The following is a 632-nucleotide window of genomic DNA, read 5'->3' on the forward strand; positions in this document are numbered from 1 at the left end:
CTCTGTGATTGATGACGTTTCATATCAACGCGCGCTTGTCTGGTGGGGATTTCCTCTAACTCCCCTGACCACTCTGCTGCGCGAGTACATATTTTACAAACACCGGTGTTGAACAATAAACCAACTATTTTACTACCGTACGACATTAACTAGGATGCTTTAGACAGAAGAAGACTGCCGTTTTGTTCAAACGACCCTGGAATCATAGTACCTTTATGATTTTTTAAGGCATAAGATTGCGATTTCCGGGCACTTCAAGAGGTCCATATTCTCAAAATGTTTGCATCTCAGCCTCAACTATGGTGGGCCTGAGGTCGTGTGGACTTTCACGCACCCCTATTTTAGAATTTGGAGGAAAAATGTAAAAAGTCTACAGCACCCGGTATTCCCAGGCTGTCACCAATCCAAGTACTAACCAGGCCCGACGTTGCTTAACTTCGGTGATCGGACGAGAACTGGTGTTTTCAACGTAGCATGGCTGTAGACATGTGGATGATATTTCCACTCATAGTTAATCTCGGCATATAGCATAATTATCCATTCATGAAACTCTATGATTGATGAAGATTCATATCAACGCGCGCTTGTCTGGCGGGGATTTCCTCTGACTCCCCTGACCACTCTGCTGCGCG

The 632-nt window shown here is 44.9% G+C and overlaps 1 non-coding gene across 1 annotated transcript; it reads right to left on the reverse strand.

Annotated features, from left to right (window-relative positions):
* Window positions 1–367: 367 nt before the first annotated feature.
* Window positions 368–486, reverse strand: LOC117116720. The gene has a single exon (XR_004446809.1). It is a non-coding gene; the product is annotated as a 5S ribosomal RNA (ribosomal RNA).
* Window positions 487–632: the final 146 nt, after the last annotated feature.

Source organism: Anneissia japonica, unplaced genomic scaffold (genome assembly GCF_011630105.1).
Source record: "Anneissia japonica isolate Jap-2015-1 unplaced genomic scaffold, ASM1163010v1 scaffold45155_len893_cov87, whole genome shotgun sequence".
NCBI classification, from domain to species: domain Eukaryota; kingdom Metazoa; phylum Echinodermata; class Crinoidea; order Comatulida; family Comatulidae; genus Anneissia; species Anneissia japonica.